General features: G+C 34.7%; 1 protein-coding gene across 2 annotated transcripts in view; it reads left to right on the top strand.

Annotated features, from left to right (window-relative positions):
- LOC144971232 (neprilysin-1-like) overlaps positions 1–27,873 on the top strand; it is a 93,278-nt gene that overhangs the window by 1,493 nt on the left and 63,912 nt on the right. The window contains exon 1 of one of the 2 annotated variants that reach the window (XM_078911742.1): positions 18,515–18,604. The exons of the other annotated variant lie outside the window; for it this stretch is intronic. The gene's annotated coding sequence lies outside the window, so the exon portion shown is untranslated. Of the gene's footprint in view, positions 1–18,514; positions 18,605–27,873 lie in introns of those variants that run through there. 2 annotated transcript variants of the gene reach the window in all.

The following is a 27,873-nucleotide window of genomic DNA, read 5'->3' as shown; positions in this document are numbered from 1 at the left end:
TGATACAATGACTATTGAACACTAACTTCGTTAAGAAATCGGACTATCTTGGTTGAGATAGATAGATAGATAAATAGACAGATAGAGAGCTAGAAAAGAAAAAAAGAGAGAGAGAGAGAGATAGAGAGAGAGAGAGATAGAGAGAGAGAGAGAGAGAGAGAGAGAGAGAGAGGGAGGGAGAGAAACTCAGAGATAGAATGAAGAAGATGGGAGGGTGGGGGGGGGGGGGGGGGGGGGGGGGGGAGGGAGGAAATCAACTGGCCGATAGACAGGCGGTTTGTAGATTGATAGTTAAGTAGATAGAGAGGCGGGCAGGGAAAGAGACTGATAGATAGTAGCATAGGCTGATAGTGATAGAACTTATTATATATAGTTGATATATATATCCGTTTTTATACAATGCAACAACGGGACAGCGATATTAAATGCCGTATTCAAGACACACAGAATGTCTCTTTTTTTCCCTGCCATTCATCCTCGCCCTCACCGACCTAGCTCTCTCTCTCTCTCTCTCTCTCTCTCTCTCTCTCTCTCTCTCTCTCTCACTCTCTCTCACTCTCTCTCTCCTTTCTCTCACTCTCTCTATTTCTCTCTCTCTCTCTCTCTCTCTCTCTCTCTCTCTATCTATCTATCTATCTATCTATCTATATATATATATATATATATATATATATATATATATATATATATATATATATATATATATATATATATATATATATATATATATATCTTTCTCTATATCTCTACATCTCTCTATCTGTCTTTCTCTTTCTCTCTTTCTTTCTCAAACACATGACACTTGATATAGTATGTTCTCTCTCTCTCTCTCTCTCTCTCTCTCTCTCTCTCTCTCTCTCTCTCTCTCTCTGTGTGTGTGTGTGTGTCTTTCTCTGCCTTTCTTCCTCTGTCAAACATATGAAACTTGATATATGTTCTCTCTCTCTCTCTCTCTTCTCTCTCTCTCTCTCTCTCTCTCTCTCTCTCTCTCTCTCTCTCTCCTGTTTCCTTTTTGAAAATTATTTCATAATTTCCTTCTCTTTTCTCTTCTGTCCTCCTTTTCCATCATCTCTCTTGTTGTCTCGCGTTCTCTCTGTAATCCTTTTTTTCTCTGGCAGGATTATTTCCAGGGATTGCACCTCTTTAAAGATTTGCTAATAAAACATAATTGGCAACCTCGAAGGAGCTTTGACTGATATTTGAAAATGAAGAGGATTAATTAAATGGCTGAGAACAACGCATCCGTGGTTATAGAATTACCTGTGATGCAAAGACATGGAAAGGAGAGAAAACGATGATGAATACCACCTTTTGAGAAATAAAGGTATATGAGAAACATAACACTGACGTCGGTAATCTGAAAATAAGAACGTAGGTACATAAAATTTAGGGTTCCCGATAGGTGAGTTGGTAGAGGGCTCGCATCACACGCCAAAGGACAGAGCAGAGATCGATCCTCGAGATTTTTTTTTTCTGATCACCCTGTCCACCCAGCAGTGATTGGGTAGCTGAGTCTGTTAGATCTGTCAGAAAGTTGCTATTGTCAGTTTCACTCTATAGAAACCGTGATAAACTCCGGATCCATGGGCCTGGTGACTCTAAAAGCCTTTTTTTTTACATAAAATGTTGCCCAGAAAACTCGTTCTTCATATATCGTCTATTAAATTTTGATCGATATTTGAAGAACAAGAATATCGACGGAATAGAGTGACCCTCATCTTGTCGAAAACTCCTAAACCAGGACTTCTTTTAAAGTGCCAGATTTGAAAGATTTTGGCAAGATGAGAATCATTTTAATCAATCGATATAATTTGAAGAACGCTTTTAGTGACCAATATTTTTAAATTGCGTTGTATTTATCAGAATTAATAAACAAAAATGAATATAGCAACTTCAAAAAAGAAACGAAAAGAAACATACCAAACATGGAACGTTTCGAGCTCAAAACCCTTTTCAATAAATTTTGATCTGTGATTTGTCAGAGCAATAAAACATTAATCTTTCAAATACCAATGTGCTCCACCGCGTCAATTTGGTATGCATCTATGTGGTTATGTGGTATAACACTTGCCTGCGGATCGGAAGGGCCTGGGTTCAAGTCCTGCTCTGAGCGTCGCAAAGTTGAGTCCTTGGAAAAGCCTCTTTACTCACGTTCTTTGACAGTACTCAGGTGTAAAACCTGGTCTTTAACCCTCTCCTTACCACCTACAGCAAAATTGCAACATTTGTGACGATACAATATACATTTTTCTTATTCAGAATTATTTTGCACATCACAAACTTTGAAGAATAATCTTTGTTTGATTAATAAAAACATAAAGTTGTTTTGGTAGAGAGCTTGTTTGATTTTTAAAAATATTTTTTTCTGCTGGGCAAGCCTGCCATTTTGGGAAAATGCTGAAAAGGATAGGTAAGAAGAGAGTTAACAGCGGTGTCTCTGGGGAAAAACTGTAATATCGCCTAAAAGGGGTCATATACCGTCCTACGTGTTAGTGTTGTTGTCGGCTAGGGATTCTTGTAAAGTGCTTTGGACACGTTTAGTGGGCATTACACTATATAAAAGCTCAATTTATTTCTGTTCTTGGAATGAATTAGTTGAAAAAATTGAATTTAAAGTCAAAATGTTCAAATACAAGCCGCTGACTTAGCAATGTGTTTAATCGTAATGAATTGAGCCTGGAAATATTAATTTACATCTATAAAGTATGGGTATTTATATAGAGCAATATCTACTAAATGTGTTCAAAACGCTTTACTAGGGGTCCATGACGAACAGTATCACTTAACATGTATGACTAGACATGAAGTCCGGCGATATTACATGGTTAACGGTCAGGCACTCATTTTACATTTGAGCACGGTGAGAGAATGTGAGTAAAGAGACTTTTCCAAGGACCCAACTATGCACCGCCCAGAGTGGGGCTCGAACCCAGGACCTTCCAATCCGAAGGCGAGTCTCATACCAAACAACCACCATAAAGCCAGACATTCCTCCACTAACCACATAGAACATAAAAACTGAAATAGAAAAAATATGAATCAACCAGTTTATAATTACTTATATCTATGAAATTTTAAATAATATCATATATTCATTATATATATATATATATATATATATATATATATATATATATATATACATACATACGTAAGTTAAGACATTTTGTGTCTGCATATTCACCAACGAGATGAACGTACCATTTCTGTGTCAATAGCACTCCCGCATAAATCAATGTACTGGCGATGGGTCACATTTGACACCTACATGATGACATTCTAACAGAGCCTCAAATTTTACCAACGTTATGTGAAATATACACACAAATTGATAGGGATCGATCCCGGGTAAGTCGAGATTTTTTTCCGAGCCCTCCCTCCCCCCTCCCGGGTCCAAAGTAATGACTGGGTAGCTGGGTCTGTTAAAGCTGGCGGAAAGTACTTTGCGATGATCTATCTTCCTATCCAAAAGCAAGCAGGCAATTGCTATTTTCCTTTTGACGTAATTGAACCCTAGATGAACTCCGGCTCCCGGGGCCCAATGGCTCTGAACGACTATTTATTATGTAGTATGCAGTCAGTTGTTATCCTAAGTAAAGAACGCAACTATGCTCCACCAAATCCAACAGACGTTATTACAGATATCTGTTCATAATGTACTAGAATAAAATTAGATTTAAAATACAAAACAAAACTGCGAAACATTTCGGTCGATAACCGGTTATCGTTGGGTTTCCCTATGTCAGAAAGAATTTAGGCTAAAGGAAACTTTAAGGGTTTTCATTATATTAACTTATAAGATAGGGGTTGTAAGGCTTTTCATGTAATTCAGTCTTGTTCATTTAACTCCTGCCATATACCTTTAGTATCTGTGAATAGGGCAGACAAGTTGTAACGTAACACCTTCTACTCTTCCGGTTCCAAACTCATTGGAAGGATTATGTAATCAAACTTTTGGATGACTAAAATGAATAGGTTTCATGTTGAATCACAAGGTGGCATAATTTTTTAAAATAACAGGATGTACAAATCAGATTCTTATGATTACGTGACGTAAAATAGAGAGGATTGATGGTCTTTATTAACGCCCAGTATATTTAGACTAAAAAAAGTAGGATACCACCACTCTGAAACAGAAAATCAATAACAAGGCATGTATCCAGTTCTCTGGAAGAGTTGTTTTACACTTCCAATAAGATTTAAACTTTTTCTTTTATATAACTCATAACACTTTAGTTCCTTATTCGGCTTTTATTCTGCGAGTTTTTGATCCATTCTCCCTTGATGCGACATTTGATACAATTGTATGATCAAAGTGAGTAAAGTTAGATATGCAAAATCACAAATTTCGTTTCAATTTCCATCAACTATCTTGAATAAAGTGATGCAATTAATTTAATATTCCCGTCTATATATTGAATTTTGAGGTCGGAATTCCCTCAAACTGTGTTGCAATATCAAAATCACAAGTAGGCCTACCTACTACATTTAAATTTGACAAAATGCTTAACCGTTCAACAACAAAAATGGGAAAGGAAAGAAAAAGGAATCACACTCAGTGCATTAATATACTTTAATAAGAAATGGGAAGTTAAATTTACCAATTAAATGCCAACTCTGTAAATAACACGAATTCAGAAATTGACCCTCATCTTAACAAAAACTCTGAATCCTGGGACCTCGAGTGGCAACAAGAATAGCAGTTGACACAACCATGCGGAGATCAATTTCATCGCTCGGTTTTGTTCACATTTGAATCTAGTGGAGAAATATTGAGGGAACGAGATTGACGTCACCCAGCTCTTTGTCGTGGTTTTTAGACAGTCTGTTCAGTGATGATAAGTTCTCACTATATTCTATCCATGAGACTATGAATATTAAAGGTTACACATAGTTCTGTGTTTTGGTACGTTATATCCGGCTAGTGGATGTCGTGACAGTTTCGCATATACCCATAGCATCAATACAGAATGTCTGTTTTACAAGGATACGACGCTGCGATTGTCTTCCATCTGATCTCTGACCACGATCCACGTCGCTTGAACTTATAACTGAGGCCACAATTTGTTTCCAACCTCGAATCATTAAACAAGGAAAGGATTTTTAAAGCCAAATTGTTCATCTTCTCTTGATAGATAAAAATTCCCCATGATCGAAATAATTTATGGATAAAAAGCAAGCTAATGGAATTCTCACAACAAAATCTAGTTCAAATAATAATAATAATAATAATAATAATAATAATAATAATAATAATAATAATAATAATAATAATAATAATAATAATAATAATGATAATCTTCTTTCAGCTTATCCCGCATTTTGCAGGGTTGCCATAATGAATGCCACATTTCCATACATCTCGGTTCAGCGCATCATCTTCCTCCAGGCCCAGATCTTTCATATTACCTTATCCCACCATATAGTCTTTGGGTGTCTCTTTTCACTCTTTCCGCTATTTATAAGTCCAATATTTTCCTTCCCACGTACTCCCTCTCTCGTCTCTTTACATATCCGAACCATTTCAATCTATCTTCCTTCATCTTTATTGATACATTTTTCACTTCAGTCAACCTTCGAATCCGTTCATTTCTCACTTTATCTTTCTTGTCGAGCCAAGTGACCATCTCAACATCCTCATTTCTGCCACCTCAGCTTCTTTATCTTGTTTCTTTGTTGTAGCTGCTGTCTCTAGTCCATATAACATTGCTGGTCTTACTACTGTGCTTTGCGGAAATTCGTTTGTCACACATAACTCCAGTTACCTTCCTCCAATTATTCGAGCCTGCCTGTATCCTCTTCTTAACCACCATTTCATTGCCCCCGCCTCCTTGAACAGTCGTTCCTAAGTGTTTGAATTGGTTTGTCTCTGGCACATCCTCTTCTCCTATTTTTATTGGTGGTTCTGCTCTCTGTTGTTCGATACACAAATACTGTCTTCTATCTGCTTACCCTTAATCCCCTCCATTCCAACACCCGTCTTCAACCTTACAGTTCCTTTTCCGCCTCAGCTTTTGTATCATTCAAAAGTACTACACCATCCGCATACATCATGTTCCATGGTACCTCTCGCCGAATGGGTTCTGTTAGGACATCCATTACTATTGCAAACAGCAGTGGGCTGAGAGCAGATCCTTGGTGTAATCCAACTTTTACATTAAATGGATCAGTTGAGCCAACAGCTGTCCTTACCACTGTTTTGTTTCCTTTGTACATATCTTGGATAACTTTTATTTATTCTCTGTTACCCCCTTTGCTTTTAGACAATACCACATTTCTTCTCTTGGTACCCTATCATATGCTTTCTTCAGGTCAATGAACACACAATGTAATTCTCTTTGCTTTTCTCTATACTTCTCTGTGGTCCCTATTATAGAAAATATAGCATCCGTTGTACTTTTACTAGCGACAAATCCAAACTGTTCTTTATTTATGAATACATCTTTTCTAATCCTCTTATCGATTACTCTTTCCCATATCTTCATTGTATGGCTCATTAACTTGACGCTCCTATAGTTGCCACATTCTTGAACATCTCCTTTATTTTGTATATGGGTATCAACCTAGTCTTTATCCATTCTTTTGGCATTTTCTCTTTCTGTAAGCTGTCGTTGAATAACCATACCAGGAGATTTAACCCTTCATTCCCAAGTGATTTCCAGACTTCTGCTGGTATCTCGTCTGGACCAACTGCTTTCCCCCTTTTCATCTTGCGCACTGCATCCCACACCTCGTTCTTGCTTATCTCATCTGCTAACTTCTCTTTAGGTTGTATTACTGCACTTCCCCTCTCCCTCTCATTCTCTTTATTTCTGAGGTGTTAGTAGTATGTTTTTCATCTTGCTCGAATCTCTTCACCTTTTCCCATTATTCTTCCATTCTCGTCTTTGATCATCTTAATATGTTGTATATCTCTCCTATTCTTGTCCCTTTGTTTCGCTATTCTGAAAATATTTTTTCTGGCCTTCCTTACTTTCTAATTGCTCATACATATCTTTGAATGTCTCGGACTGTGCTTTTGCAACGGCTTTTTTTGCTTCTTTCCCATGCCTGCTTATATTCATTTACTTTCATATCATCCCTGTTTGCCTCCATGTTCTCCTTGCTTCCCTCTTTTTCTTTATTGCTTCTTGAACCTCTTCATTCCACCACCATATTTCATTTCCAGCTTTTCCTCTTCCAGAGCTGACCCCTTGCACTTCTTTGGCCACTTCACTGATTGTATCAGCAGTTCTTTTCCATTTCTTTGGGAAATCAATTCCTAGTCTTTCTTTCACCGTTATAGCAAATATTTCTCTTTGCTCTTCCTCTTTTAATTTCCACCATCGTGCTTTCCCCTCACTTTGTTTCTCTTTTATCTTCCTCTTTCCAAATGCCACTTTCGCAATAACAATCTTATGTTGCGCTGCCACTCTCCCTCTCCCGGCAAACTGCCACATTCTGATATTCCTTCAAATTTCTCCTCCAGCACAACAGGTAGTCCACTTGTGTCTTTCTCACTTGACCACTTGAATACGTCACTCCGTACTCATCTTTCTTTCTAAAATATGTATTTAGTATTGCGAGGTCCATCCTTGCAAATCTTACAATATCTTCGCCTTCTTCATTTCTGCTGCCATACCCATACTTTCCCAACCATCTTTCCTCTCCGATATTGCTTTCTCCAACTTGTCCATTCAAGTCCGCACCGATTAAAACTGTTTTTGATTTGTCGAACATTTCCATTTGTTCATCAATCTCCTTCCAAATTTCTTCCTTCTTGTCTTGCGTACAGCCTGTCTGGGGTGCGTATGCACTCAAAGCAGTGATTTGCTCCATATTGACTACGATCCACATAAGTCTGTCGCACACCCTTTGGACTCTAACAACATTTCGTGCAAGTTCTTTATCCAGAATGATGCCCACTCCGTTTCTTGTGGCCTCATTTCCTTTCTAAAATATTTTAAATCCTCCACCAGTCTCCCTTTCTGATTCACCTTTCCACTTTGTTTCTTGTACACACAGAATGTTAATTTTTTTCTTTCTATAGCATCAGCGATTTCCCTTGAGCTGCCTGTCATACTTCCAACGTTCAAACTTCCAATCTTGATCTCCACTCCCATCCGCTTCCTCGACCATCTTTTACGCCTTTCCTCCTTTTGTTTGGTGACCAGCAGTCACTGATTTTCACTGCCATCCTGCTGGCCAATAATGACAGAAGCGGTCGTTTTTATCCCGGGATCTGGCCGGTCCGGTATCATATTTCTGTTTTCATTCATTCAATAGTTGTGGCTTGAGTTTTACTGACAGGATGCCCTTCCTGAGCAAATACTCCCCATTTACCCGGGCTTGTGACCGGCCTCACAAGGTGCTGGGTTGCACCCCAGAAAGGGCTGGGTTAATAATAATAATAGTAATAATAATAATAATAATAATAATAATAATAATAATAATAATAATAATAATAATAATAAATAATAATAATAATAATAATAATAATAATAATAATAATAATAATAATGAAATAATATATAATAATATAATAATAATAATAATGATAATAATAATAATAATAATAATAATAATAATAATAATAATAATAATAATAATAATAATAATGATAATAGTAATAATAATAGTAATAATAATAATAATAATAATAATAATAATAATAATAATAATAATAATAATAATAATAATAATAATAATAATAATAATAATAATAAAAGAAGAAGAAGAAGAAGAAGAAGAAGAAGAAGAAGAAGAAGAAGAAAAAAGTAATATAATTATATATATATATATATATATATATATATATATATATATATATATATATATGGCAATCTCTCCATACACACCATCAGTACGTCTACATAAAAGAAATGAGGTCCTTTTTTGATAGAGGCGATGGCTGTTTTAATGATGTTATAATTTTTTCCCGGACCTACTGACTCTCAATTTATTGAATAGAAATGGTCTACTTTTTCCAAAGGGAATTAGACTTCCCTTCAATTGACATAGCCCAGGGGGACTGTAACCAAGTTCATCTCAATTAGATTGTACGGATGGCGGCACCATACCAATACACTTCACAGTCATCTCCCTTTATTAGAGATAAATAGCATTGTGAAATTGAATGTAAGCTTCAATTTAATAAACGAAAACAGATAATGTGGGCGTTCGCGGGTTTCCCCTTTATCAACAAAACAGGATACTGAAACACCACAGACGAATGAGATAATGTGATAGTGGCGTTGTAACAACTAGTCTATCACATTATATCATTCGTCTGTAGTGTTTCATTCATCCTGTTTTGTTGATAAAGGAGAAACCCGAAACGTCCACATTATCAGTTTTCGTTTATTAAATTGAAGCTGACATTCAATTTCACATTGTTATTTATTCCTTCAAGCTTCGAGCAGCAACATTTACGTTACCCTTTATTAGAGATACATTTACGAGGAGGGCCAGGCACCTTCCTTCCTCGCTGGAAATGGTTGAGGGGGATGGGGAGGGGGTGACAGAGACAGAGAAAATATGTTTACTTGACTGCTATAGAAGGATTGAAATCGACGCCACTCAGCTCTCTGTTATTGTTTAAGATAGCCATTTTGATGATTACTTTTCACTAACTTATAACAATCAGACTATAAACGATCCGGATTACACACAGTTTTAAGTGTTGTTACGTTACATCCTGCAGTCGGATGTTGTGAGTATTTTGCCTAAACACATAGCATAAATCAGCAACACATTGAAAATTTTTATTTTATCATCAGACAATACCTGATCTTTGTTGGAGACAGAATGTCCATCTGTTTATCCCAAATGAAAGACGTTTACTGTGACTGTGGTATTCATCTCTAAAGACATTTTTGTTATATTAAGGAAACTTTATATCTCAAATTGGTTGATTGAAGGAGTAAAAAGCATAATAACTGGAATATTTATATTGCATAATATCCACTAAACTTGCCCAAAGACCTTTACAATGGGTCCCTAGCATCACTTAACGTATAGAATGAGAAATACACCTGTTAGGCAACAACTTCGTACACGGTCAAGTACTCACTTTGCATATGAATACATGAGAGCATTTGAGTGAATGGCCTTTTTCCATGGACTCAACTACACGCCGCTCAAGGTGGGACTCGAACCCTGGACCGTCCAGTCTGTAGGCGAGTGTTTAACCAAATAACCACATAGCAGCACAACAATAATCTTGAAATTGTCTCTAGATGAAAAATCTCTCAATCTGATCGATTTGATAATAGTAAGAATAACAGACTCATCACTATCCTTTGCGTTGCTGCTTTATAACACTGAAAATCTAATTAGGAATTAAATTATCATTTGAGGAAAATATTTTGACGTCCCCCAGCTATTTATTATTGTTTTTAGCCATCCATTTCTATGAATTGTTCTCACTAAATTGTATTAATCAGACTATAAACGATTAAGGTTACACATAGTTTGAGTTCTAGTACGTTATATCCGACAGGAAATGTGAGTTTTATTTAAACGCATAGCATCAATATTGTCATAGGGATTTCTCAATCGTGTGTCGGAAAACGCTTCAACAGTCGCAACGTCACTTCCCTCCTCGTAATGACGCATGGTAACTTAGTAACTGGCTCTAAACTATCGGAACAATGGCGGGCGCCCTTATGAAATATTTCTCCGACGAGCATAAAAGTGTATCCCGAGGAGAAAAAAAAATTATAAATCTGATCATGTTTTGACTTTTACACATTCTGATCACAAGACATATGAAAAGTTCTAAGCAGCACGAAGAATAAAAAGTACCGATTTTCTTTATTTAGAACCACGCTGGTCACCGTTGCTGGGCGACGTGACATCAGACTATTGAATCCAATTGTGAACACTTTCAAAAGTTTAACTCATGAATGTAAAATCTTTGTCTGAACTCTGAACCAATCGGATAATTTTACTTTTGTTTATATCTATGTTCAAAAATATTTTTTAAGTGAAAGTTTTACTCACCTCTCTTCACATCTGCCTTCATTTTGTTCACCTTTCACAAAACACATTTTATCATTGGCAAAAAAATACACACACACACACACACACAAAACAAAACAACCAAACAAAGAAACATAAAATAACTGTAAAAAAAAACAAAACAAAACAAAAAAATAAAACATGTGAAATTCAAATATTAATCTCTTAAAATAATCTCTAACTTTTCAAAAGAACCCCAAATCTTCAAAGTAGCTAGCCCATACTTAGGGGATCAAAGCTGCGTATGTGACCACACGTTGGTAGCACAGGTAGAAAAATCATCGATAAACATTGCGATTCACTCAAGTGCTCATCAGCTAAGGGTGATTAAGGAATACGAGTTCTGATCTGTCACTAATCCATGACTTACCATACGCATTGCCGCTTGTCCATCAAATAGGTCGGAGAACGGTGGTCATTGTGTTAAATAAATGCGACTCATCGCCTCAATTGAAAGCAGAAGTCGTGATGCCACAGATTCCTCTCTTCTTGTTCTAAACTCCTTGGAAGGGTGTAACCAGTCCTCTGGGCAATGCATAAACAATGAATAGGTTACTTATTGAATCATAAGTGGCATTACTATTTTAGTAGCGAATGAATAGACAGAATCGTATGATTACGAAGCGTAAAAGAGCTAGGATTGGTGATCTTTATTGACGACCAGTATTTATTCAGGCTAGAAGATAATATGCCATCACCCTGAAATCAGAAGATCAGTTACACAATATATGTAACACTTCACACTTTCAAGGATATTAGAACCAGTATTTTGACATCACTCTATTGTTCCCCATTGTTGTTATGTTGGGTTAAATTTATTTGGTGCTATGCAGTTAGGTAAATACTCACAACATTCGCTATCCGGAAATAACGTACCAACACACATAACTATGTGTAACCTTAAAAGTTTATAGTCTGACATAGAGTGATATAATTTAGTGCGAACTAATCATTAAAATGGCTGTCTAAAAACAATAACAAAGAGCGGAGTGATGTCAATTTTGTTCCATCTATACTGAAATTGAATCCGAAGTAAAAAAAAAAAAACACAAAAAAAAAAACTTAATTCAAATCTATATGAAATGGAGTAACTGCATCTTGTTTTTAAATATTCAATTTAAAAAATCTATGAACATTATATTAAGCTGAATATTTTGACAAAATTTTGCTTTCCGACATCTATTTTTTTTCCTTCATACAATAACAAAAGGAGTAGGGCGTTCTGTAATAAATATCTCATTGATTTTAGGTCGTTGTATTTCTGTGTTATAACACAGCGGACTGTCAGTGATTGCGAATGGATCTAGATACATGTTATCAATGTTTTTCACACCGTTTTTCCAATCCTTGCTTAGAACATAAATAACCCATGTTCCAGGATAACAATCACATAAAAACTTTACACGGTTGATTGTATTAGTATGTAGCTTTTAGTAACAGCACATGTCCATAACGTGTGGCAAATGTACACAATGATACTAAGCTGCTAGAAGCTGTGGACAGTAAAAAGTAATAACAAAAATAAATATAACAGCTTCAAAAAAGTAACAAAATACCAAACACGGTGTTTTGTTCTTTTTTGAAGCTGTCAAATTCATTTTTCTTTTTGGCAAATGTACAAGGAAATTGAGTTTTATAGAATGATAAACCTTTTTGAGTGTAGGACATTTTTTTTTTTTTGGCAGAATACAATCTTTACAAGCAATTATTTTTCTGAACATCAATTATTGCTTATGTGATTCGGAAAATAATATCTATTATCTTTGTTGTGTGTGATATTAGGAAAATCGTGAAAATGACTGGTACGAATAAGGAGAGAGTTAAGGCAAACGTCATCTGTCCAAAATGAGATAAAAGTGTTCATCAACTTATGACGACCTTGGTCTAACCACGGTAAGCGTTGACATGTCGAGGGATTAATCAGGAGGGTGATCGTATTCCGCGAGTTGGGATAATCAAATTCTATAACAATTATAGTAAGCAATGCGACGTACTTCTCCAGCTTGTCATTTCTCACCGTGCTTCTGTATTCATCAGATCTATGTAAGATTGTATTATCAAATTCCCTACTGGTCTCCTGTGGATCCAGAATTATTTGCGTGGATATCGTGTGTTGTCAGTCGATTATGATTTTGGTCTCAGTTCCATGAATACAAATTTGGTACATTCAAACGTCATTTACATCTCAATCATACTACTACCACTACTACTACCCCCACCACCTCCACTACTATTACTATTGTTACTACTACTACTACTACTACTACTACTACTACTACTACTACTACTACTACTACTACTACTACTACTACTACTACTTTACTACTACTAATACTATTACTACTACTACTACTACTACTACTACTACTACTATTACTACTACTACTACTACTACTACTACTATCTTATAATACTATTACTACTACTACTACTACTACTACTACTACTACTACTATCTACTACTACTACTATAATAAAAATACTAATAATAATAATAATAATAATAATAATAATTAATAATAATAATACTGCTACTAATAATAATAATAATATAATAATAATAATAATAATAATAATAATAATAATAATAATAATAAATAATAATAATAATAATAAAATAATAATAATAATAATAATAATAATAATAATGGTGATAGTAATAATAATAATAATGATAATAATAATAATAACATAAATGATTATGATGATGATGATGACTACTATTATTATTATTATTATTATTATTATTATTATTATTATTATTACTACAACAATAACAACAACAAAAACTGCTACTACTACTACTACTACTACTACTACTACTACTACTACTACACTACTACTACTACTACTACTACTACTACTACTACTACTACTCCTACTACTACTACTACTACTACTACTACTACTACTACTACTACTACTACTACTACTACTACTACTACTGCTACTACAACTACCATTCTCAAGTTGCTTCCTATTGCCACTTAAGCAAAATACCACCAGTGCTGCTGCTGCTACTACTGTTGAGATTTATTTTTTTTTCTTTTTACGGGTCTCAGCCAGTACTCTTAAATGTCGCATGAGAAATAAACTAGAGCAATGAATCCTAAGTTAAATACAAATTATTTTTCTTTTCTACTTGGAAAATGACAGTTAATTGTATGGGAAAGGACGGCCACAATGATCCTTCTCATTTTTTTTTTTTTGTTTTTTTTTTTAAATTCATTTTTTTGTTTTTTTTTAATTCATTTTTTTGTTGGGGAAATTTGTCTTTAGGGTCTATTCCAAGGGAAAACTGGAATAACCCAGGCGTCAGCCGCTGAGCAGCGCCGCAAAGTGAGCTAGGGCGAGGTGACTTGCTCAAGGCCATATAACGCAGCGGCGGGTGATTGAACTCGGTACCTTTCGGGTAGGAAGCAAAGACCGTACCACTGAGCCACGCTGCCTGTAATTTCTATAATATTTGATAAACGTTGGCCCAATTGGTACAATAGAAGACTACTTTTTTATGTATACTGCAATTTCAAGAAAATATGCGCAGTTTCCCATATTTTGACAAAAGAGGTCTGATCCGCCCAAAATTAAATAAAACATGGTGAGAAAAGTTCGTATGTAGACCAGAGTTTTGATTCGTCGATCGTGAAAATCGGAACTTCAGGTGTTTGATCCGCCGACTTCATAAGTTTGATACGTGAGCCATCTTCAATAGACAAGATGAATATATAATAATAATAATAATAATAATAATAATAATAATAATAATAATAATAATAATAATAATAATAATAATAATAATAATAATAATAATAATAATGATAATTAATAATAATAATAATAATAATAATAATAATAATAATAAATAATGATAATAAATAATATAATAATAATAATAATTAATATAATAATAATAATAATAATAATAATAATAATAATAATAATAATAATAATAATAATAGTAGTAGTAGTAGTAGTAGTAATAATAATAATAGTAAATGTGAATTTAAACGAAAAGGGAGAAATACGAATTGTGAGATTTTTTGTAATTCCAGAAATAGTATTTACTCTCCACCTAAAGGAGAGAAATTAAATTTCTTATATGTGCCTATAAATTCAATTTCCAATACATCTGGACAAAACACCGCATTGAGACAATGAGTCACGTTTATATATAATATTATAATAATAATAACAAAAATAATAATAATAATAATAATAATAATAATAATAATAATAATAATAATAATAATAATAATAATAATAACAATAATAAAAATAATAATAATAATAATAATAATAATAATAATAATAATAATAATAATAATAATAATAATAATAATAATAATAATAATAATAATAATAATAATAATAATAATAATAATAATAATAATTTCTTATATTGATTTGTTAAGATTATTTTCTAACAGCGGTAAATCTGAGACTTATAAGGAAGTGTTAGGGCTGAGAATTGTTTATCCTTTAAGTGTCAGTTTAATATACGGATATTTAAAGTAAACTCGATTTGGCCAAACTGTTAACAAAACTGTTTGGAGCTTTGATTTTTGTTTTCTTTTTAGAGCACTGCAACATTCCCTCTCTCTGAGCATTTATAAGATATCAAAAGATAATATTTTCGTTCGCCGGCTCTAATTGGCGATGCTTTAGCAGATTAGATTTGAAAACAAAAGCTTTTTTGTTTGAGCAGCCGACATTACACTCTCATTGTGTACAATTAAACATTTTATCATTCTTCATTTGGCAAATAATGTTTATTTTTTCTACCCTCACCCCCCCCCCCCCCCTCCCCAAACTTTCCCGTTTACCATCATATTTGTTTTCACTGTTTCGTGTATCTTTATTTCCCTAATGCAAATTCCATTTTCTCACTTGTTTCCATTACCGGCAGAATGTTTCAATAATATGTTTTTAATGTATCTCCATACTCGCATGAACCGCGCTCTACATGAAAATATTCTTTGAAATGCATTGGTGTTTTGAACACATTATTCCATTAAAAACAAATAATGCAATTAGAATATTTCTTGAATCTTTACGAACACCGTTTATTTTCAATTTATGTTTATGTTTATACTTTGACATTCCATTTTGTGTATAGCTTTGTAAGAGAAGGATCCGGTAAGTAAACAGTTAACGTTTTATCAAAGGCCGACTGGCGATTTCATTTTCCCCTTTTCACTATTAATATAATACTCAGAAATGAATTCTACATAATCACCCGTGTCAATGTTTCATACTGCACAGCACAACGACAAAACACCTTTTTTCTTTCACTTTAAGTACCAATCCATCAAGCTAGATGACCTCTGACATGAAAGACATTTTCAAACTGGAGACTTCTAAATGTCAGATAGGCCTCGGATTTCATATAATGTGCGAGTTAGAGATATATGTTAATAGGCCGATACTGATTGTTGCGGTAAATTTTCTCTAGTTTAAATGAAAAAAAATATGTTTTTCTCCAGTTTAAATCAGATTGGGTACCGTTAACCAGTGAACTGTTGTACTCTGAAAAGACGCCTCTTTAAAAAATTGACATGAAAACTAGTCCTTCAAATGTCGATAGATTTAAATAACTCTCATCTTTGCGAAAAACTCTCAACTCTGGAACTCGCAAGGTTTCAGGTTTGAGAGTTTTTGCCAATATTGAGGGTCATGCGAGGTCCAAGAGTTGAGCGTTTTGTTTTTGTCAAGCTGAGGGTCATCTAAATCGATCGATTTTTGAAGGACGACTTTTCTGGCCAAAGTTTTTAATGCGTGTCTTTCCAAAGTACGACAGTTAACTGGTTAAATATTCCGCCTAGTCTTTTAAAAGCCCATTCAACAGCCAAATAGGACGAAATAACGACGACGGTCTGTTTTCATTGATTTAAAAATCAATGAAGAGTTAAATCCTTTCCCAATTTCAAATGACCGTAAGTAAAACGTTTTATGCAGGCATAGCGATCGTTTCAATAAATGGTGGAGCTATCTTTCTAAGGTTTTACAAGTTTGGATTGAATGTTATTACAGAAATGTAACCCATTGCTTCAACCTGGTGGTATTTTGCAAGAGTGAAGCGGATCCAAAAAGGAAATTTAACCCTCTCCTTACCGACTATAGGAAAATCGCCACACCCGTTACGATACAAAGAACGTTTTCATTATTCAGATTTGTGTGTTTTTTTCATATCACAAAAATCTTTATTAGATATGTTTATAAGAAATTAATGCTCTTTTGCAAAGCTTGTTTTGCTCCACAAAAGTATGTATAAGTATTTACTTATTGCTTTTGAGTTTGAGTGTTGAAAAGAGTCAAGTTTTGTGTTGGGTAGATATGACATTTCGAAAAAATCCTGAAATTGGACGTTAATGAGATAGTTAAAGGTGAAGTGAAAGTTTTTATTTTTTGACACTTTATTGAATAGTATTCAATTTTAATCAATAGAACATATAAACGGAACATAAATTTAAAATTTGTAACTATAAATTCAGTTTTCACCTTTAATGTTATTACTCCGACATAATATCATTTAAAAGATAAAGCTAACGGCACATTAATAACATAATTGCGACTATATAGAGCATATTCCGGTTGAAGGGCTCTATACGCCTTACAATAACATCTCGAGAATAAAATGAAACATGAATACAACTATTAGCGGCAGGTCTATTCATAGACGCAAGTACATATATATATATATATATATATATATATATATATATATATATATATATATATATATATATAGATATATAATAGAAATACAATGAAAAATGTGTCACGTGCAACAGGGACATAAATAGATACATTAAAATTGTATAATAAGTCAATTCTTAGTTGGGATTGTTTAAAACCAAGGTAGGGTATAAAAAAATAACTTTATGTCACAACATTTCTTGATTTCTAATAATCAAATCTTATGACTTTTGTTAAAAAGTTAAGTGTTTTTAAAATAATATTTTGAGTCTAAAAATCTAATTCATGGGCAGCACAGAACCACCATTTAAAACCAGGTAAAATATTGACAAAACGAACATGAATAACCAAAGCAGAGCCAAGAGCACAAAATTTCCTATGCACTACTAGGATCAGTAACTTGGGAGATTGTCAACAAAAAAGTAGTCCCTATGAGCGTCATCTGTACCTCACTGAATAATTGGAAATACTTTTATACAGTCAAAAAAACATAACATCCTAAACAAAAGATCCGAACTTATGACAATGTGCAGACACTCAAACAAATTCAAATTAATAGTAAACACCCCCCCCCCCCCCTCCCTCTCCCAAATATCCTTCATTCCTCAATATTCGCATTCCATCACTTAAAAACCTACACCCTATCGCTCCTACCCCCCCCCCCCCCCCTTCCACTATCCCTCTCAATATACCTACCACCCCCCCCCCCCCCCCCCCCCCCCCTTCTTTTATTCATGACTTTAAAAAACGTACACCCTCATTCACACCGTGTTGGTCCTTTACGCGCCTTCACGCACCAAACAACACTCTAAATGAACCACGGATTTACTATCCATCAAAGGAGATCACACAACTGACAACTGACGAGACGCATCGGTGTCGAAACCGCCGTATTGTTGGACGGAATGTGAGTTGATTTTACTCATTTTATAATGCTCTGAATTGTGAATTTATTGAGCTCTGTCAGAACTATAGGACATCGATCAATGATATATATATATATATATATATATATATATATATATATATATATATATATATAATATATATAAATATAATAATATTTATTTATTTATTTATTTATTCTCCCCTCATTCTGTTATCTCCTCCGACATTGTTTCATCTGTGCCAGGACATTCAGGGAGGTCCTTTAAGAATCGTAGTGTCCGGGATGAATGTTGTTTTGTTCAGTTGGCGCCGATGTTCTTTCCGTGTGTGCATGTGTGGATTTGTGTGTATGCGAGCTGGGTGTGGTATGGTGTTGGGGAGGGGGGGGGGGCGTCTGTGGTACTGGTTGTTTCTTTGGATTGTATAGTGTGTGTTGGACAGTAAACATTTTGTCCTGTGTAAGCACGTGCTAAAGATTTCTCTCTTTTTGTTGTGTGTGGTGTGTTAGTTGTTTTTTTTTTACTATATGATATTACTCTTCTAGGCATAGGTTGGACTTTTTTGTCTACTTTGTAGCTTTTTGATCTGAGATCTTTTGTGATGTTGTATTGTGTGCTTGAGTCTCTTAGTTTCCAGATGTGTTCGCTCAACTTAGTTGAAGATCTGTTTCTGTCGTGTTTGACGGTTGAGGTTTGTTGATGTATCGCGTTTGAAGTGGCCCTCTGTGAGTCTGATGTAGTTTTACTGTTAGTCTGTGATATTGTCGGATGATAAAACAAATAAGGTGAGTATAATAAATAAAAAGACAATTCGCCCCAAGACACTGTCGAGCACTCTACGACATACCGGCTAATTCCCCTCAACCATATATATCCGAAACATTCCAAATGTTAATTACAAAGATAATCTTTTCACAATATTTATCGGATACACGTAGTCAAAATTAGAATGTGGCCATAGCAACGCTCTTAATTCCATTAAAATGAATTCTAAATTCGGTGTAATGCAGTACTTATCTAGCAATGACTATGAAAAATGTTTTTATCTCTTTTTGAGGAAAATTTTGTCTAAAACCAAAGCCCTATCTCCACTGAGTAAAAATGTTTTTGAATTTTGAAAATCCATTCAAAAATAAACAAGTTATGCAGTTTCAAAGGTGTCATTTATTTGGATGACCCGCAAAGAGGAAAAAAACGCGAAAATATGGGACGCTTTTTCGGCATTTTTTTTCAACCTTTGGTTGTATCTTGCGTAATAAGTGGATTAAAAGATTGAAACTTGAAGAGCAAATTAGGATGGTGTTTTGTAAAATACGGGAAAAGTACTCGTCATATTCATATGAAATTTTACAACCAAAAAGAAGAAATGTTCATGTATTACCTTGTCAGCGACAAAACCTCCACGCCCGGTAGTTTTAGAAATATTTTACTCCAAAGAGTAAAAATCTATTTTTAACGGTCGTCTGGTAATCGCACGAGTTTTGTCGCTTGACATAATCTAAAATGACCTTTTTTCTAACTGTGTGCCAACTTTCAGTCATATTCATCGATAAACAGCGTCGTAATTAATTTTTTAAAATAGCATATACGAAACGGCTTCGTCCCATATTTTGACGCGAATTCGGGCACTTCGTGAGCGAAAAAGAGGCCCAAAGATTTGTGCGGGATAGTCATTGCTAACTTATCTTAACCCATATGGCTAAGCAGGCAATTTATTAAGCACAGAAAGTTATTTGTATTCTAAGTTTCATTATTTGTGCTTACACTCTTCATTTCCCCCGCCCCCCCCCCCCCAAAAAAAAAAAAACAACAAAAAAACAAACAAACAACCCAATATGCATCTTCTCCACAAAAAATGGCGTTTATAATATAAAAATATCGACCAACTAAACTAAGCTTAGGCGCTTTACATGGTTTACAAGCCAACCACAATATTGAAAATGGCGCCTTTTAAGAACTTATTGCATTACTTTTCGACCGGGACAACACTGTTATCGGCCGGTACTTATTATACTCCTGTTTATAGTGAAATGACGTGAGTAAAGATCTCTATTCAAGGACTGAACTTTCCGTCGCCCAGAACTGGACTCGGACCAGGGATTGCCACCGATCCGAATACCAGTATCATATAACAAGAAAACAAAGCCGTGCAAAGCTCTTATTATAGTTCTCCGACTCTAAACTTAAACTTGAGCTTCTTTATAGCGAAATATCCACTAAATGTGCCCTAAGCGCTTTGCCAGGAGTCAACAGCAACGCGTAACGTGTAGAACGAGACATGACATCTGTTGTGCGATTTTACAACTTTTTTTTTCGACCGAGATAACGCTATTAATGGCCAGGTTTTACACCTGAAGAAGGGTGAGAGAATGTAAGAAAGAGCCTTTTCCAATGATTCAATAATGCGGCCAGCGAGGCTCGAACCCAGGACATCCCCATCCGAAAGCGAGTGTCATACCACTAGGTCGTATAACCGCATACTACCCTTAGTATGGATAGTCTTCATGGGTAGTCAATATCATTGAATTTATTATTGTTATTATTATTATTATTACTACTACTACTACTACTACTACTACTACTACTACTACTACTACTACTACTACTACTACTACTACTACTACTACTACTACTACTACTACTACTATTTGATAAAGCGCCAGTATCAACCAATAGTGCTCAGAGGTGCTTTACAATAGGTTTTTTGGTATCACACAAGTTCATTTATTCGACTACAAAATCACCACAACTGTCACACACACATATCTTGTTCAAAGTTCACATTTAATCACGAAAAGAAGAATGAAAAAGATTGCTTTATAAATGCCGTTTGAAGACTGGTAGACTTTCACATTGTCGGGTTATAGGTGATAAAGAATTCCATTCGATTGGAGCCGAAAATGCAAAACCACGCTCAGCAAACTTTGTTCTTGGGATGTATTTCTCCATTAGAGAAGAACTGGCGGATCGCAGAGATCGAGTTTGTTTATATCCCCCCACAAGGCATCCAAGGTATTCAGGTGATGTATGGTGAAGTTGGATAAGTTATTTATTTGTGACTATTGCAATTTGTTTCTGTAACCGGTTAAGTAAATATATTGTTTCCTTCGCTGTCTAGTCAGAAAATTTGTTTTAGTGGAACATTTATGTGTCGGTGCATGACATAATCAGTCGGAATGTGAACATTTTGTATTTGCATTTGTTACATTTTCTGAAAGAATATGCTCCCCAGAGCATTTAAATCTTAATTTGAAGTAAATCGGGTGATTTTTCATAATGTTATGGTCAGATGTATGGGAAAGGTATCCAACAACTTTTCTCAAATTTCATACTTTTTCAACTTGACTAGGTGTAAAAAATATTTAGAAATGAAATTAAGCTTTGATATTTCCCGAAGATGTACAAAAAGAGTTGATTCAATGATTTATGACAAGAACTCATTTTTGATAAAGAATTTACCTTCTAACTAAACTTGGCAATATATCAGTTCAAACCTTTTCACCATCCGACTGATTGTGTCATTCACTGTGACATTTATTCCCCAAGAAACTAGACTACAGTCGCGGTGCAGTGCTATGAAGTGTAAATTATCAACGATATGTAATTTCTTGCTAACTTGTAACCTTCTATAATAATGTGGCCATTATTTCAAATCGAATTATGCCGGAGTAATAGTAGTACTGAAAACTGAATTTATAGATTAAAAAAGAATAGGAGTTATAGAAATATCTTTCTCCGACACGCATCCAGGTTTACTAGAAATAAATGTTGACGCCTGATGATACGCTGACCATGCTGACCTCATTGGTCATTCTTAATGTCAAATCGTTGGATTGGTTTGAAAAAACCAATTGATGTAAAAAAATAAAGAAATAATAAAAAAAGGAATAAATTTTGATAAGAAATAATATTGGCGAGGTAATTGGAGAATATAATAAAGTATTATTGAACTCCAAGGTCGCGCAGTGGCAATGGGAACTCATTCAATATTCAACTACAGGAGTTCAAGAGTCTTAAGTGATGCGGTATATTATATAGTTTTAAAATGTGCATACACCCAAAAGTTCATTGCTGTGATCATTTAAAATGTATATCCATGATATAAGTATCTATTTCGTCCGGACATCATACAATTTTGACCCTATTGGTCACTTAATAAAAACAGTAACAGTAACCCCATACATGGCACGTTGAACTTCTTGTTTCCGACAAGGGAAATTCTGTTGTTTGGTGTCAAGAATCACAGGCCATGACTGACTGCTATAATGTTTGGAATCAATAGCCGGACATGAATAACCCATTATTTCTAACTCGCCAATGAATATAGCCCAACATTTTACGAGACTCTCCACGACAGAACAATTGGTTTGAACAGCTAATGATGCCGTGACATGATCAAACATTAATTCCATGGCCAGGTCATCAAAAATAGTGAACAAAAAGAAATATTACAGTTTCCCAAAGAGAGAGAGAGAGGAATACTTAAAACGGGGCGGTTCGTGCTCAAAACCTCTCTTCAGCAACGACAAAAACTGAGGAAAGGCGTAATTAAGTAACATAATACTTGTTATTTTGAGTTCTATTTGTGTGTCTTTATCCCCGTGTACTTATTTATTTACAAGTGCCATAACCCAAATTGTTATGGTCTCATTGTTTTATGGAAATGTCCTCAGACGAACGGAGAATATTGTCCATTTCTGTAATGTTAAAACAAACCCAAAAATACGTTTGGTTATCAGAGGAGTAGATAATTACCTTAGGGTAAAAAAAATCACATTTTATTTTTTCACTGGTGGATTTCAATAGAAATTTGCATCACGGTTAAGATATGATTGTTTTCACATTTCTAATCAAGAAGTCGATATTCAATACCTGCTAAATCGCTTTCTCGTCGTTCAGAGTAAACTGATATTTTTGTCATTAATTTAGTGACATAAATAACAAATAAAATGTATTTTTGCGTTATGAAACAACACCTTAGGTAACTAATTAAAGCTTCACTTTTCCCCTGGATATTCAAGGTCACAAATTTACTATCGAACAAGAATTATATAATCTCTTATCTATAAGACACCACCTACATTCATACATATATGAGTGATACAGCTTGCTGCAAAATAAGCTAATAAAATATCGATGAGAAATAAACGAAATAGACAAATGCCAGACGACAAATGAGAATAAGAAATAGCCCAGTGGCTTGGAGCAAACCTGTGATTCAATGGGTTTGAACCCACTTTATATTTGTTTCCAGGTGGCTTACCTAAAGTGGGTTCACACACCAACGTCTCTCTCTCTCTCTCTCTCTCTCTCTCTCTCTCTCTCTCTCTATCTATCTATCTATCTATCTATCTATCTCTCTCTCTCTCTCTCTCTTTCTCTCTCTCTCTCTCTCTCTCTCCCTCCCTCTTTCTTTCTTTCTTTCTCTCAGCCAGGCGATAGGTGGCTGACGTACAAATTGGTTCCCGATTTGGCTCCAAAACATCGTGATATGATTTCCCTGTTTTCATCAGGCACTTCTCTATTCAGAACTTGTCAGAGCATTGTATAATATAGGAAACAGAATAATTGTTTTTACCCCAAAAAATTAAGCTTTTATACAGAGCAATATCCACTAAACTTGCTCAAAACGCTTTCAAACGAGTCCCTGGCCAACAGCAACATGTAACATGTTGCACGATATTATATTTTTTCCGACAATGTTAACGGTCAGGTATTCATTTTACACCTGTGTACGGTGAGAGAGCGCGAGATAATAGCCCTTTTTAACGACTTAACGGTGCGCGCTCAAAATTGGATTCAAACCCAGGCCTTTCCGATCCAAAAGGCGAGTGTCATACCACTGGACCACATAAACTATTTGTGACCCACTGAATTAATAAGAAAAAGAAAATTGAGCATAAAGCATCAGAATTAGGATGTATAGTTTCGAAAGCAAAACTTGCTTTCCTTAATTTTACACAATATAATATTGTCTAACAATATTTATAATTTAAGATTAACAATCAATTTTAGCACGTTCATTCTGACATAAAAGCGTTTTGAGACGAATGGTCGTATTACGTGTTTCATGTATAATTTGCCATTGTAATTCAATAATATCGTTATGAAAGAATATCAATTTCAAGGAACACGGTCTTAAATGATAATTTCAGGAAAAATGGCAATATCTAATTTTTATAATATGACAAACCTACATACCTATAGATAGAACGAAGATGACGTCACTCAGGTCTTTGTTATTGTGTTTTGCCATCCGTGTCTATAAGTAATTCTCACTGAACTCTATTAACCAGACTATAAACTTTCAAGGTTACACATAGTTGTGTGTGTTAGTCCGTAATACTTCCGAATGGCAATGTTGTGAGCTTCTTAGCCAAGCGCATACCATCTAGACCAGAGACAGCGACAGAACATAGAGAACGAAACATTTGAAGTGGCAATAGGGTTTTAATAGCAGACGACGCGTACCTATATCAGGTCGTGTCAAGTCGGTAAACATCCTCTCGCTCAAAATTTACGGGTTTTTGCAGCTTTCCATATTCAGATGTGATTTCTTCTCGCTAAATTCTATCAGACGATAAACTTATGGTGTATTTGTACGATTGATATAGCGGGAAGAAACGGCGGGTATTTTATTTCAACACATACCATTAATACACAAATGCCATGTTTACCGACTTGACATTGAACACCCATATACGGAAAGAGCCCCTAAGTTTCATGTCTCCTAATTTTCATTTTTCTTTCCGCCAACTGTGTCCTACTCTGAAAAAAAAACCCACGTATTCAAGAATGTGGTCAGGAAACTCGTTCAAATATCGATCTATAAAATGACCCTCAAGCGATATTGTCAAATACTCTCAAATCTAGGACTGGAAAGGAAACGTTTTCTGATCAAAATATATAAAATTGTCCGGCTATGTGATCTTACGGTATGACACTAGCTTTCGGATCGGAAGGTCCTGGGTTCAAGCCTAACTCGGAGCATAGTTGACTCCTTAGAAAAATATATTTACGCACATTCTTTCACCGTACTCATGTGTAAAAGGAGTACCTGGCCGTGAACAGCATTGTCTCTGTCCAAAAAAATTGTAATATCGCCTAACAGGCGTCATGTCCGTACTACATGTTAAATATTGCTGTTGGCCAGGGATCCATTGTAAAGCGCTTTGAGCACGTTAGTAGAAATTGCCCTATATAAAAGCTCAATTTAAATTTAACTCAATTTAAAATCTGATGTTTCAGTGCACGACGGACAAGCACATATAAACTTCATTTATATGAATATATAAACCAACTGAACACAATATAATGTAAAGGCTTTGGAGAACAAATAGTATGATTGCTGTCATTCCAAGGTTTTCGGTTTATCTAATGATCGTTTCTGTCTACTTTCTATAATAATTATGATGCTGATGATGATGATGATGATGATGATGATGATGATGATGATGATGATGATGATGGTTATAATGATAATGATCCTGATAATAATGATAATATTAATAATAATAGTAATAATAATAATAATAATAATAATAATAATAATAATAATAATAATAATAACAAAATATAATAAAATAATAATAATAATAATAACAATAATAATAATAACAATAATAATAATAATAATAATATAATAATAATAATAATAATAATAATAATAATAATAATAATAATAATAATAATAATAATAATAATAATAATAATATGATTACACACATCAAAATCCCTGCAATGAGCATCCAAGCAAGTTAAAACCCGAGGCATGACATGTTAGATGTAATGGCGGTAAATCATTCACAACGGCACCACCGAGAGCGCATAAATTTTATTTAGTGTGGGAACCTGTCCCATTTGTGGATATGTTACACAGATATGTTTATGAGATAAATATTTTTCTGTGTGCATTATTTGGCATTAAACTCGGCCGACACTACATAGAGTGTTACTGTCGGCTGACGTGATGGTGCATGGGCAACTTAATTTATGATAGTTTCACTTCTTGCCGAGGCAATATCTATATTATTAAACATTATAAATATATACGACAATTCAGTGGAATTGCAAAAATCGGACAAGGAATGAATAATACAGTGCCAGAAAATTATAAGAAAAAAAATGACCAGTCGTTTGAAAAAGGTATTTTATTATTATGAAATGTGCTTAACTTAGGAAATTTGAGTAGGCCTACAATAAATACATTTGTAGTGAAGAGTAGCTTTTTAAGCTTCTTTTGGTTCTTGTATTTGCAAAACACCCCACCGGCCATTACTGCAAATGTTCAGTTACAGTACATTCCAATTAAAACGGGGAACACTCTAAAAATACTTGACGAGCTAGTGCATTCATAAATGTTTTGAAAGTTTCCAAGTCAGTTAAGTCCGGTGGCAGAGCATTCCAGTCATTTATTGTTTATTGGAAAAAGCTGTTTTTGTATGTGTCTGTTCTTGTAAATGAAGTAAATGGTTGTATATATTGTGAGGTAGGTATATACGTATACGTGCAGCGTATCTATCTGCTTTGCTTTTTATGTAGTTTGGGATGATGATGGGTGCGTTTGGTCGTTGATGGTTTTGTGTACGGGATACCGTGCGCTGGCTTTTCAATGGTTTCCATTCAGCGCTGGCATATTCTTGTTTTGACCTGATAAGCGATGTGTACGCCTGGGCTTAAAGTTGTCGTGGGCATTGATGGTTTATGCTCCTTTTGAGAAACCCCGGCATCATACTTGCCTTTGCTGTGATATGTTCTATATGGATTTGCCACTTTAGTTTCTTATTGAGATGGACTTCGAGGTATTTTATCGAGTCTTGTGGTATGGCAATCACCTTTGGACGGTTAGGTCCTTGGTTGGAGACCCGCACTGAGCAGTGTAAAGTGGAATCCTTGAAAAGGTTCTTTAATCATATTTTCTTACATTAGTCAGGTGGCTGTTGAAAGCGTTGTATCTGCCGAAAATAATTTTAATGTCGCCTTAAACACATCATGCCTCTTCCTACATTTCTCGGGTAATGATGATGATTGTGATGATGATGATGATGATGATGATGATGATGATGATGATGATAATGATGATGATAATGATGATGATGATGATGATGATGATGGTGGTGGTGGTGATATTAAGGAATACCAAGCAGAATAAATAGAAGACAAGGAAATCATAAATAGCTGGCTTAAACTTTTTTGTCATCAATTTATCCACAAACCCTTTAAAGTCAGTGAAATAATATGACTTCAATCCTCTGATTTATATTGACACTCAACTTTTACTTGGTTCTTA

The sequence above is a fragment of the Berghia stephanieae genome, chromosome 4 (assembly GCF_034508935.2).
Source record: "Berghia stephanieae isolate SIO BIC M18660-M18661 chromosome 4, UCSD_Bste_1.3, whole genome shotgun sequence".
NCBI lineage: Eukaryota > Metazoa > Mollusca > Gastropoda > Nudibranchia > Aeolidiidae > Berghia > Berghia stephanieae.
The sequence above is the reverse complement of the archived record's forward strand: the minus strand, read 5'-3'. Positions and strand labels throughout refer to the sequence as shown.